This window comes from Lissotriton vulgaris, chromosome 8 (genome assembly GCF_964263255.1).
Source record: "Lissotriton vulgaris chromosome 8, aLisVul1.2, whole genome shotgun sequence".
NCBI classification, from domain to species: Eukaryota; Metazoa; Chordata; class Amphibia; order Caudata; family Salamandridae; genus Lissotriton; species Lissotriton vulgaris.
In genome coordinates, this window is record NC_141696.1 from 463,628,746 (window position 1) to 463,641,558 (window position 12,813).

Below are 12,813 nucleotides of genomic sequence, written 5' to 3' on the forward strand. Positions count from 1 at the left end.
ACTTCTCTATTTCCACGTTAGAAAAGGTTATCTTAAGCATAAAAATAGTTTTGATAGTCTATTTAAATGTTTAAAAAGTTTGCCAGAATCCGCTGCGGTTGGTCATTAAGAGACCAACACTCAGTGGCGTAACAATAGCCACGGAAAGGGGGGTGGGGTTCAAGCTGCGTCACTCCGTGGCACTGAGAGCTCATGACTGGGTCTGGAGCGTGGGGGGTTGACTCCAGCTACTTTGTTGGGGACCCCCCTACGTTTTACGCCACTGTCAACGCTGTTCAGTCTTTTCATTTTCTGACTGGCGAGCCATCGGTTATGTGACGTCCTGCTGCCTTTTTAAAGCTCTGCGGTTTGCCTCTGCGTGTCATGTGAGATGAGGTGCTTGCTTTGCACAAGAGCAGCAGCTGCCGGGATTCCTTGGCAGCGCGCGCGCGGGGAGGAGGGAGCGTGTGGTTTACAGCTTGGGTCTTCTTTGAGGGTAGTCTCTCTGGGAGCCCTGGCGAACTTGTCAAAGAAAAGGTATGGGAAAAACAACAACTGTTGAAAGAGAAGAGCTGAAGTTTTAGACTGCTGCTTGACGGAAAGACCAGAAGGGTAGGACACCGCGGGTCCATCGATCCACTGTACACTAATTCGTTCTCTACTGTATTACCTGTTGTCTGTCACGTAGAGCGTCTTCGCCCCTTCACAGTTCCGTGGCAGACGCAGGGAGAGATTGAAATACGGAAAGAAAATGGGAAAGGGAGAAAGGGAGAAAGAGAGAGAGAAGAGGGTGAGAAAGAGAAGGAGAAAAAGATAGTGCGCCACACCATTTTCTGTCTGTTAAAGTTATTTGAATTAGATACTTTAAAATCCGTTGCAAAAGGATTAGCTTAATGTTTCGGTGAAATTATCAGATTTACGACTACTCTGAATGAGCCCACGGTTACTCCGTCCCCATTCGCTTGTGAAAGCAAGGGTCTGGGTGGAGCATTATGTGGTATTATAGTTAAGTGGCTGTTTCAAGCGTTAGCATTGTTTAAGTTACAGACATTTCATAGCCCGCCCCCGTCATATCTAAAGAGCAATCTGAAACCAGAGTGCAAGTGCGTCACCCATACACCAGGAAAGGCGCGAATTCTGAACGCCTCACTCGTTGTACAGTACCTGGCGGCAAAGTATACGTTTCTGAAGGATTATAGGTTATTTCATTTGTATTATTAGGTGCGCGTTTCTCTGAGAGAACAGTGGTTTCCCTTTTTTTTTTTAAAGCACAACTCAATATGTTTATGACCTACAGTGGCGTCAGTGTGTTCACTGCTCGATTTCGGGCCATTATTTGTGTGGTGTATATTCACCACTCATTGTAGGGCGTGTCAGCATTCTGATTTACCTTCTGCAGATAATTTCTTTTTAATAAAGTCACTTGTAATAATTCAAGGCACTGTCCATATTAAGAAAACCTGTATTTACTAGCCAGTTATTTTCCAGCATGCAATATCATCACTTAGAAACGTAGTGAGACTAATTTTACAAACACCTTTTCCCTTCTACATTCCACAATAAAACATCAGTTTATTAAGTTGTATCATAAGCATTTGTTAGGAGTGACATATGGGGTTTAATTCACAAAGGTACATTTAATCATATAGATGTACTCGTGTGAAAACCTACTCCAGATGTAAGAGTAACTTTACACTTTTGTGCTAACTAGCATTTCCGAGTGTAAAGTTACTCGACTTACATGTCTTCCCCCTTGGCAGAGCCCTACAAAACAGGATTTACTAGTGTAAAGTTACCACTTGTAACGTTTCACACATAGGCGGAGGTATCCACCAACAGTTCAAAGATCTCCCCATGGTAAAGTACAGGAAAATGTATTTAATTGTTTATTACAATTTTTTATGATAACTTCTCAATATGAATTTATTCTATTCATTTACTCAAATGTATAATTAACAAAACAAAGTACATATCAAAAAAATATTTATTTCAAATATATTTATTTAATGTAAAAATCATATCTCTAAAGAATTCATAAAAAAAGTACATCAAATGTATACTTATATGTATTAACATTCATTAAAAAACATGTATAGAATTAATTTTAAATTCGAAAACTTATTTAACCAAAACGTAATATTTTTTATTTTAAATAAAAATATAAAATAACTGTTACTACATTGATAACTAATATCTAATTATTTATAATAGTCATTATGGCAATATTTAATAGTATGCCGTCACTTTCCATGCATTTTTTGCACTGAGCACAGCCATTTCCGCGCATTTAGCACTTTAAATACCCTCCTTTATGTCAGCAACATGTCATGTGATCAAGCTTCGTGGAAGAAGCGAAACGAGTCATGGCGAATTTGCTGGGCGAGTATTCAGCACAATAAAGCACTTAAAAATTGGCACCAGCAAGCGGGTCTGCTCATCGTCATTTTACCTGTGAGAGGTGGTTTGGTGTGGCGAGGAATCTTCTATTTTGATGTACCAAGAGACTTTAGTAGTACGAGTGGAACCCCTCCTCTGGCCTGTGGTGGGCGGCAGGAAGCTGTTGGTTCTGTGACCAGGAACCAGTGTTACGAGACTCCGTCGTGGAGTGAGCTCCGGGAAGCCCCTGGGAGCTGTGCAGGGTTTTACCGGGATTGAAGGAGTCAGCACCAACCGAGTCGGCTGACTGGAGGGAGCGCTGACAGCCCTGTCCTGGTAGGACATATGCAGAATTTCCAGTGAGGAGTGTGCCCAGAGCAAGCGCGGACATTAATCTTAGCGCTAGCGTACGGTTTTCAGTGTTGTGTGCAATTGGCAAAACAAAGCAGCAAACATGTCCGCAGTGTTGCGTCATAGGGAAGAGGCTGCCGAATCTATGTTCATTGACTCCCCGGCGGGGGAGCCAACTTCTTCGAGGCACATTGCTGTGGCCGTAGGCAATCCTACTATAAGGGAAATGTTTAAAAAATTGGAAAAGCTGATGCGTAAAGAACAAGCCAAGTGGTGGGAACATGAATCATTGTCCCACTATTTGCAATTGGGAAGAGTACCAAGAGGTCTCTGCATAACTTTGGCACCAAGCTACGACAATCCTGATCCGGCCATGTTGGCTGAGTGGGCAGAAACAAACTTGGAATCTTCGAGTAGGCTTATGGCTATTTTGGTCAAATATGCGGAAAGCGATCGCGTTAAAATCCAATTAGAAATTGACCAATTGGAAACAGAGATTACCAAGATGGAGAAAAATGAGCAATTGACAAAGATGAGAGATGACATGATGATTAGGTTGGGAAAGGATGAAGAAGTAATAAAGAAATGGAAAGCGTTTAAATTTGAGCGTGATCGGATTGATTACCAAAATGGACAGGTGTTTACCTTTGCACGCAGATATGACACCGTCAAAGCATGAGTAGGGAGATCACGACAATGTACAAATGATGAGATCTCTATCTTGGCTTCATCCACAGATCTGAGCTCTTCTGCTGAAGGTGACCTTAAAGGAGACCCTGCGAGTGCACAGAAGGTGGGGTTTACAAAGCTGTCCCTGGCGCAGGAGGTAAGCTGCCTTTGCCAAGATCGCCGGGACACGCTGAGACCCCGAGTGCAAACAGGCAGCAAATAAAATATCAGAAAGCCAACTACAAGCGAAACCAAAGACGCAAATGCCGGAAAAAGAAAAGAAAAGCAGAGAAAAGAAAGCGACAAGGGGAAGATGGAACAGATTCCAAAATCGAACCCCTGTACAATCATCCACCCCAACACAGCAATCAATCTTACAGGTATAAAGTTGACACAGAATGACGAAGCAGTCCTAGGATTAGGACTGACTTATTGTCCACCGTGCAACTTCAATTATGCCAATACTCATATGGACAAATACAGATTTGTGAGGAAGTTGAAGCTCAGCAAATTCCATCATCTGCAACCTCATAGAAAGACTCGAACTAAGATTCCAAGTAACCCATCCCTGTTAACGGCAGGAGACCGTGTGATTTTTGAGGACATTTGGTCACTTCAAAATGAACAGAATAAGTCTACAGACATGACAATCCTAACATCAGTGGAAGACCTTGGGATTTGTAGGACTCCCTGTAAACCCAAATCAGTTTTCCAACCTGTCATGCTACATGATAATCTGGATGTTTATCAAGAACTGATTACTCAAGATCTAAACATATTGTATATTGCCACAAACAAAAAGCATTGTGCAATCAACAAACAGAACCAATGCTACAAACAAATTATCAAAAAGCTTGAATCTAACCGTAACATTATTGTCAGGCAGGCAGACAAAGGTGGTAATATCGTTTTATGGCCACGCCAAATGAATATAAAGGAAGCAGAATCACAGTCGAAGGACCCACTATGCTACAGAAAGAGTAACATCCTGGCAATAAAATCAGCATAGAATGATCAAAATTCAAAGTTGGTAGCATGGAGAAGTGGCCACTTAATTTCAGATGAGGAATTTCGTTTCCTTAAGAAAGAACATCCGGTAATTCCAACATTTTACTTAATACCAAAAGTCCACAAAAATATGGATAAACCACCGGGTAGGCCGATTATCTCAGCCATAAACAGCTCAACAGAAAACATTTCAAAGTACATTGAGTATTTTTTTACAGGACTGGGTAAAAGGATTGACCTCCTATGTACAGGACACCACAGGTTTTATTATTAAATAAGAGGATGTGACTTGGGATTCAGAATGTTTGTTAATGACGTTGGACGTTACTTCACTATATACGTCAATCAGACATTGCGATGGACTAAAAGCTGTGGAACACTACTTAAACAATGAATTTTTCATCGCTTAACAAAATTATATTGACTATGGTACAAACTTGTTTAGAGCAGAACTTTTTCCTCTTTAACAACCAGGTATTCCAGCAAATAAGGGGTGTTGCGAAGGGGGCCGGCTTCTCCCCCAGCTTTGCATGTTTGCACATGGGGCTGTGGGAGGAGCAGGTCCTTATGGGGAGACATCGAGCTGATATGGAGGAACATGCAGTATTGTACCTAAGATACATCGATGATTTATTTATGATTTGGAAGGGCTCACACAGTAGTGCGCAAGCATTTGTTGATGGATTGAATGATAATTTAAATATTCAATTCACTTCAACGATCCATGCAGATTCCATCTGTTTTCTTGACGTAGAGGTATATGTGGAAAATACCAACCTAGCCACTAAATTACACAGAAAACCAATCGTGGGCAATATCGTGCTACATGCGGCAAGCCAACATCCACATCATCTGATACGCAGTATCCCTTATGGGGAGATGCTGCGCATCAGAAGAATCTGTACTTCGGACATAGAATTTATTAAAGCACAGGAAGCCAGTTAATTGCTGTTTTTGGAGAGAGGATACTCTGAGGAGGTTCTGAATAAGGCCATTAAGCGCACAACATCTGTAACAAGACATCAGGCGCTAATTCCTAAATCCAAGCAGGCTAAGGCTGAAAACACAGAACCTAAGATACAATCACGAATCATTTTAACGTTCAATCGACAACATTCAGAAATCAGGAAAATGTTCTATAAAAATTGGAATCTGGTAAAAGGGGATCCTGTCATAGGTAGCCTCGTTACCAATAAGCCTGAACTAACATTCAGAAAATCTTCCTCCATGGGAAGTGCTTTGGTGAGCAACAGCCCCGAAGTTTCTATACCAAGTACATGGATGGCGCTAAGCAAGGGATTTAGAAAACGTCCAACCTGTAAAGCTTGCCGATATGGGTGTAATAAGACTCATTTCACCAGTCCATTTAAAACTGAACCTGTGCCCATCACTAAGAGGTTAACCTGTAAGACTGACTATGCGGTCTATGTGCTGCAGTGTCCATGTGGGTTGAGGTACATGGGAAGTACCCAACTGCCGGCCCATAAATGGATACTGCAGCATATCAGGGCTATCACAGGGAAAGACCAGGCTTACCCAGTGGCACAGCACTTTGAGCTGAGGCATGAGAGTGACCCCAAGCATCTGCAATATTTTTTAATTGACACAGTACCACCTCTAGAACGTGGAGGAGAGAGAAGCTAGATTACGCCTCCTTGAGACACGCTATATATTCAGACCCCCCAGGATATAGCGGCATGGATTAGCAAATTTAGCAGCACAAATATGGAAATTGTGCGGCAATTTTGCGGCATTTTATTGGGCCATTTTTCCTACAACAAACACAGATATCTTAGTTTTTTAGTTATTTAACAACATGAAGCTATGTATATTTGGTTTATTTACAATGAAGACACTTTGTTTCCCTCGAAAAGCAAAAGACTGCCCACAAGATCGCAGCCATCCACAACAGCTTCAACGTCACGACCGCCCCAACAAACACTGAGACCTTTGCCCCCATGACCACCACCAGCACCAACCTCCTGGACCAACATCAACGACGACGACACCATCACGATCATGAACACCATCCACTCTGGATCTCCGTCAGATCCATGCCCACACCACATCTTCAAGAAAGCCAGCACAGCCATCACACCCTATCTCCGGAAAGTCATCAACATCGCCTTCAAGACAGCAACCTTCCTGGAGAGCTGGAAGCACGCCGAGATCAACGCCTTACTCAAGAAACCCAAGGCGGACCCCAAGGACCTCAAGAACTTCCGCCCCATCTCCCTGCTCCCGTTCCTGGTGAAGGTCATCGAGATGATCGTCAACAAACAACTGACCTGCTACCTCGAGGAGAACAGCATCCTGGACCCTTCCCAGTCTGGGTTCTGCGGCAACCACAGCACTGAAACTGCCCTCATCGCCGCCAACGATGACATCAGGACCCTACTAGACAACGGAGAAACAGCTTCGTATCCAGCTCCTGGAATTACTAAAAATGTTTGGTTTCATATATCCGCTATGCAAAGTTACCATATGAATACCTTTTACCTTTGTAAGGGGTGTTTAATGCAGACATTTTTGTTTCTTCTTCAACTGTTGGCAGTTTTTCTAACATTTTATGAGATCACATTTTGCAAGCTTTTACTTGCAAAGTGTGCTCAAGGAACTCCAGCTTCCAGCACCACTGTAACAAGACAGAGATCATAACACTGGATCCAGTACATGGGTGTGCTGATTAGAGCGTTTCATCATTGCATCTTTAGGATGCAAGTCTGCCCTGCTTGGAGAGGTGGTGATACCTACACTCACAGAGGTAGCTTTGGGTGCATAAGGTAACTTTGTGGATGTCAACTGAGGGTGGTTGGGGGTAGCACGCCTTTAGCACCCGTGGCAGCATCTGCTGTCACTGGACTCTACTTCCCAACGCATATATGCAAATGTGTTATTTATTGCAGTAATAGATATTGCAGACAAGTGTGCAGGTTGATGTACAGGCTTGCATCGTATTCCTTACTCCATGCTTAATGTGATTTACTGTAGGTTGACATACGGCCTCACCTTCTATAACGAAGAACGATGATAAACCCCTTCCCTCGTCACATAACAGATGCGTAATGCCTGATTAGGACAAATATCATTAATTTCACCAAAACATTACAGAGGCTTTAAACTCTGAAAGTGAAAGACAGTTTTATGAAGTAACACAGCAACTGTGAATGTTTGGTAAAAAAAGCATCCTCGTATAAAACAAGACTTAGCCTACAAGAATACTATCACCCTTATGTGATGCAATTGCTTCAAATAAATGTGCATTTTCTGTTCTACCGTCTTTTCTCAAGATGTTCCTCTTTATATTTACTGGTGGCTCTTGTAAGTCATCGGAAGATGGAATCATCAAGTTAAAAAAAAAAGTTAAAAAAAATCTGAGACAAGGTTGATTAGGAACCAAAGGCAGAAGGGAAAAACAGTTTCATACTAGCCCCCGTATTTTCCCAAGCAAGCACAGGAAACAGGTTTAAGTGCCATTCTAGCGTTTCTCGCGATTTGTGGTGAAGACACTGCGTCGTGTTAACACAGTTTTAGCATATTTACGTTGCCAGATTGCTTATACCTTAAAAATTCAAAATCAATGTGTTTTTTTCAGTGACTAGGAATGCTATTTTTTCATATGATACACCCTTTCCTCTCTGATCACGGAAATAAATGCCCACATCCTTTGTTTCAATCGCAGCCGACTCTGATTATAGGTTGTGCCCTGGAGCTAAGGGTGTAAGCAGAAAGGAGGTTTATGGCAGTAATGTGAATAGAACACCTCTAGAGTGCCAAAGGGAAGACACAGAGGCACAGAGGGTGTCGCTATAGCAAAGAGGGGCTTGTTATCAAAGACAGGGCTCGGGGCATTTTGCTGCTTGTTTGCAGCTTCGTGGGCCGACATAAGAGTTGTTCTCCAGTCACTATTTTTGAAACCAGCTGGCGCTTTGCATTTCAGCTCAATGCAAGGCGCAGAGTAAGGCAGCTAGACTTCAGAAATGCAGCGAGACTGCAGCTCCCCCTAGTGGAACCTCAGAGTTATTCCCATGAACAGGATTACATCAATTAGACCCCCAGGATATAGCGGCTTTTGTAAAAATGCAGCGATTTCTACAAAAGTGCCGATTTCGCGGACACTTTTGTAAAAATCGCGGCATTTTTACAAAAGTGCCAATTTCGCGGGAAATCGCAAAATCGCGATATCCTGGAGGCTCTGTATATTGGAACTTGATAGCAAGAACCCTGAGGGATTGAATGCTAGCGAGGATATGTATACCTGTCTGTAGCTCCTGTTTTCATCTAGGGCAACAATTTGAGGGTCGGTGCAGGTTTGCAAACTAACACATTGATGTGCCTAGAATGAATGTCGTCATAATGAATAACATCTAGGATAAGGTTAAAACGTTCAATCTCTGATTTTAAAATGTGCACATTAGTAATTTTATTTACAACGGATAAAGCACCTTTGAATATGGTTTTAAATGTATAAGCACTGTTTTTTGCACTTTAAGGATGGTAATTAATATGTTCCTATTCAGGATTCAGTTTGAATGGCAAATTGTGTAAATTGGGCCACATGGGCTTTATTTCCGTGGAAACTTGATCAACTTGCATTACATCCTGGGTAAATTTAATGGCATGTTTACCAATTCAAAAGTAATTTTTATAACATCGTATCTTAGTATATATATTTATATTGGTATTTATATATTTATTCTTAACATTGTTCGCATATTTAAAAGAATGTATATAGAGTTTTTTAATCTATTCGGAATATTTATACTATGTGTGACCATTGATTTGAGACACTATGGGGCCCATTAGGATGGCGGGCGGATTGCCCCCGCCAGGCCAGCGGTGGTCACCGCCGGCTGGGCAGAGGCAATCCGTCCGCCATCCGTTCCTGAATGACCCCTCTGCCATATTAGTATGGCTGGGGGGGGGTCCGTGGTGGACAGAAAGACCGTCCGCCGCATTTCAGCCCCGGTCGCATTGTGACTGGGGCAGAAAAGGGTTTATATGGTGGCGGTGTCTATCAGACACCGCCAGCCATATTAGGATGGGCCTTTGAAGCTGCTTTTCCGTGGCGGCAATGCCGCCATGGATAAGCATGCAGTCTTTGCTGTGGGGGCCCCCATGGTTTAGGCGAGGTGGGGGGTGCACATGGGGGGTACCTGTGGTACCCCCTGCATTTGCATTCACAATGTGGCATGCACCGCGTGGTGCCTGCCGCTTTGTGTATGCAAAAGCATCACAAGCATTTTTAGTATTGTGACGGGCACATGTATATATCACCGGTAGGTAGTTATAGTTAGGATTATTTTGAATGGGGAATTTGCAACATTCTATTGGGAATAACTTTGGCGCCGGTTGAGGAATCTGCCTGAAATTTTCCTCAAATTTGCCTCGCGGCGCTCCGCTCCTTCCCTGAAAGTTTGGGGGGATTCGTCAAGTGGGGCCGAGATAAAAGGGGGGTCCCAAAACGTGTTTTCCCCATGTTAATTTCCCAGGGGCGCGTCGCGTAAGCGCGTCGGGTCATGTGACCTAAAAATAACACTTTTTATTGGTTCAGGACAGTTTTGGTTTCCAAATGATGAAAGCCCCCACCTTTTTTCCTCATTCTCACTTTGTACTTTGAGTGAAGAAGACCTCTTGAAAGTTCTCTCTGTACCTTTTTGGACTGAAAAATGGCTTCAGTAACAGCAGCAGCAGGAGTATCTCAGCCACCACCACCACCACCACCACCACCAAGAGGACCACCACAACACCACAGTGGTGGAGATGAAGAAGAGGAGGAGGAGGAGGAGGAGGTGAGGAGGACATTCCTGCCAGAAGATAATACCCCATATAGGCCAAAGCTGCACATTATATGGGAGTTTTTTTCCATCCCAAAGGACCAAAAAAAGTGAATGCGCCAAGGGTTACTTGCCTAATCTGTGGCATTGAACTTTCAAGGGGGAACCCTAACAAGAAATACTCATTTGGCAATAACACCATGATTCGCCACATGCAGCGCAGGCATCCTAACAACTATGCTGCGGCAGAGGTCCGAGAACTGGCCAGAAACCCTCCCCAATCTTCACCCAGCACCTCCAAAAGAAAGCAACCCACTCCATCGGAACCAGAGACAAGGGAGATGGTCCCAAACATACAACCCCAGTTTGGGGAATACAAAATCAGTTGTATTTTATGTGGTAAAACCATCACCTATGGTGAGCAAAGCATAAAGCTCATCAACCGTGATGGTAACAACCACAATTGCCCCAAAAAAACATAATTTTTTCCAGATTTTTTTTGCTCCAGTTGAGCCGTTTACAATTCCCTGTTTTTTGTTCTCCCATAAAAATAACAAAAAAATATAAAATTGTTCATAAAAGCCAAAAAAAGTACAAAATGTTCAAAAAACATTAAAAAACAAATATAAAACAACAAAAAGAAAAAAAAACAGTTCTTTTTAGAACTACCTCCAATTTATAAAAAAAGGCTACATTTTTAAAGACTCTGTCATTCTTTTTCCCCCATGGTACGCTCCCCGGTACGCTCCCCGGTGCGCGTACCGGGCGCTCCTCCCGCGCAAATCAGAAAAAAATATTATTTTTTTTTTGCCCCGCGGGGCCTGTTTATGGCCCCCACATCAAACCTAGGAGGTCAGGGGGGTCTACTCTGCCCCCTGTGATGTAATATGTGACGTCATCAGCAGTGCATTACAAGCGCAAGTTATAGTGAGTCCAACTAACTATAACGTGGGAATTTCAATGGTTTTATGTCAGTAAAATTTCCAGCTAACTATAACTGGTGTGAAACCTATGGTTTTTTCTGTGAATTTAATAGGTTTTTTTAAATGCTAATTCCTAACTATAACTGGTGTGAAACCTATGGTTTTTTCAGTGAATATATATATATATATATATATATATATATATATATATATATATATATATATATATATATATATATATATATATATATATACACACACATATATATGCATGTGTGTATTTATATGTGTATATAAAACTTTCAACAAAATTTAAATTTTTATGTAAAAAGTTGAAATAATGTTATTTATTTTAACATGAATTCCTAAAAGATGCTATTTTAAGTCCCTTCTTCATTGTTTTCTAAGGGAGTGTGTTGCAGTGTCTGCCATACTGATCATTATAGTAATGTCAAAAGCAGGTGTCAGCAGGTTTGATGACTTAGGATAAATTAAGTATCATTCATGTACATAAATCAATGTAATGCCATGGGCTTGGTGAAGTTTCATTACAAGTCTAAAACAAAAATAAAAGTTAATGAAAAGAGCAATCATTTTCCTATTTAAAAAATAAATCATCATCCAATGTAGCAACTCTAGCAGACTGTTTTGTAGATTCTAAAACGGATGCAATCTAATCCAATGCCAACTCCCTGAATCCGATTCAGAAAAGGGGGTGGTGATGACCATCACCACCCCCTTTTCTGAATCGTTTGTGGCCACTATAGGTGTGGCAGGGTACACTCAGACATGAGTCCCTTGCTCACTGCACCATCAGGATTCAAGCAAGCTGGGCCGACGACGGCTGAAATGCCAGAAAACGGTCCCCGGAAGCTTGTCTCCTTTCTGGTGAAGAATTGGCTTGGTAGTTTAGTCTGCCCTGTTCCCATGATACACTGGGCCAGGGACAGACTGATTTGCATATAGCCAGGTTCTGAGCTGGGATGGTGCAGTGAGCTAAATAACGGTGATGGATCAAGCCCTGATCTTTGGACTGGGTAAGAGTGGTCTGCTTAATTCAGACACTCTGTTCATCACCACCCCCTTTTCTGAATCGTTTTTGGCCACTATAGGTGTGGCAGGGTATACTCAGACATGAGTCCCTTGCTCACTGCACCATCAGGATTCAAGCAAGCCGGGCAGACGACGGCTGAAATGCCAGAAACCGGTCCCCGGAAGCTTGTCTCCTTTCTGGTGAAGAATTGGCTTGGTAGTTTAGTCTGCCCTGTTCCCATGATACACTGGGCCAGGGACAGAGTGATTTGCATATAGCCAGGTTCTGAGCTGGGATGGTGCAGTGAGCTAAATAACGGTGATGGATCAAGCCCTGATCTTTGGACTGGGTAAGAGTGGTCTGCTTAATTCAGACACTCTGTTCATCACCACCCCCTTTTCTGAATCGTTTTTGGCCACTATAGGTGTGGCAGGGTATACTCAGACATGAGTCCCTTGCTCACTGCACCATCAGGATTCAAGCAAGCCGGGCCGACGTCGGCTGAAATGCCAGAAACCGGTCCCCGGAAGCTTGTCTCCTTTCTGGTGAAGAATTGGCTTGGTAGTTTAGTCTGCCCTGTTCCCATGATACACTGGGCCAGGGACAGACTGATTTGCATATAGCCAGGTTCTGAGCTGGGATGGTGCAGTGAGCTAAATAACGGTGATGGATCAAGCCCTGCTCTTTGGACTGGGTA

The 12,813-nt window shown here is 42.7% G+C and overlaps 1 protein-coding gene across 2 annotated transcripts in view; it reads left to right on the forward strand.

The window, feature by feature from the left end:
* Nucleotides 1-436: 436 nt before the first annotated feature.
* LOC147697178 (methyltransferase-like protein 21E) overlaps nucleotides 437-12,813 on the forward strand; it is a 269,840-nt gene continuing 257,463 nt past the window's right edge. The window contains exon 1 of one of the 2 annotated variants that reach the window (XM_086934236.1): nucleotides 437-516. The gene's annotated coding sequence lies outside the window, so the exon portion shown is untranslated. Of the gene's footprint in view, nucleotides 592-12,813 lie in introns of both variants that reach the window. The other variant, XM_086934237.1, reaches the window with a different exon arrangement.